Below are 1,232 nucleotides of genomic sequence, written 5' to 3'. Positions count from 1 at the left end.
TTGAGTTGCCTGGATGTATATGTAGGCCAACACTCCTTGATAGGCTGTTGAGTTCATTGGTCTTTTCTTGCATCTGAGCATGTGTGTGAGAGAGCAGCGCAAGGTCATCGGCGAAGTCCAAGTCGTCCAGCTGCTGCCAAGGGATCCATTGTATTCCATTACGTTTGCCTCTGGGGGCTTCTTTCATGACCCAGTCAATTGCAAGTATGAAGAGAAAAGGAGAGAGCAAACATCCTTGTTGCACTCCTGTCTGTACCTGAAATGGTTCTGAGAGTTGTCCTTCGTGGAAGACTTGGCAGTTTGTTCCATCATAGGTGGCCTTCACAAGCTTGACGTAATTGATCAAAGTTAGTTTTAAAAACGAGCACGGACGTAAGCTACTTTTCTAAGAATAATATATTATCTTTATCTGTCCCCGGGGTTTTATGCACCCCGCGTAATTTAGCAAAATTTGACAATTTTTTGTATAATTTCTGATTATTTTCCTTTATAAATCTTTGTTAAAATTAATAGAATCGCATAATTTCACATTTTTCGGCTCAGTTTGCATTATTTCAGAATTTTTATTTTTTTATTAAAAAAATTTTTTTTTTGCATAAAACCGCGGGACGGCTTTACAGAAAGTCTTGATTTCTGGAATAAAATAGAAGGAAGTTTGATCAACACTAAAGGGCAGCACACACAAATAGATTTAAGAGACTGAGATCCACACACTAGTTTTGACTAGATCTGTATGTTCCCTGGTACATGTAATGGAATGGGTCACCTCTAAAACAAACAAACAAAACTGACTACAAAACGACAAATTAAAAGGAGCACAAAAATACAATTTACAACGTCCAAGCTCGATTGTGTTTTCTGTGTCTCTTCTTTCTTTTTTTTTTTTTGGGGGGGGGGGGGGTTGGGTAAGTGTTTTACGGCGCTCGCAACTGCATAAGGTCATATGATTATGAGCACGCGTCACTTCTTCGACACAACCAACTGACCGCTTCAGTTGGGACACAGACGACACCACGTATTTTGCAGCGACCCCATCCTGTCTATTTGACGTGTCAGACGACAACGCCAGACAGATCTCCAATCGTCGTTTTTAGCTTAGTTTTAGTAGGCCTAGAGGTTTTACGGCGCTCGCAACTGCACAAGGATCGCCGTGTAGCCTCTGCAGTGGTGGCGGTGGAAAAGTAGAGCCAGGCTAAGGCATCACTCTGAAACATAAAGAAAAAAGAAAGAAA

General features: G+C 41.2%; 1 long non-coding RNA gene across 1 annotated transcript in view; it reads right to left on the bottom strand.

The window, feature by feature from the left end:
* Nucleotides 1-583: 583 nt before the first annotated feature.
* Nucleotides 584-1,232, bottom strand: part of LOC101856528 — a 30,063-nt gene continuing 29,414 nt past the window's right edge. The window contains exon 2 of the long non-coding RNA XR_220827.3: nucleotides 584-1,205. This is a non-coding gene — a long non-coding RNA (uncharacterized LOC101856528). The remainder of the gene's footprint in view (nucleotides 1,206-1,232) is intronic.

Source organism: Aplysia californica, unplaced genomic scaffold (genome assembly GCF_000002075.1).
Source record: "Aplysia californica isolate F4 #8 unplaced genomic scaffold, AplCal3.0 scaffold00492, whole genome shotgun sequence".
NCBI classification, from domain to species: domain Eukaryota; kingdom Metazoa; phylum Mollusca; class Gastropoda; order Aplysiida; family Aplysiidae; genus Aplysia; species Aplysia californica.
Note: the sequence above shows the minus strand (reverse complement) of the source record. Positions and strands in the feature narration are given on the sequence as shown.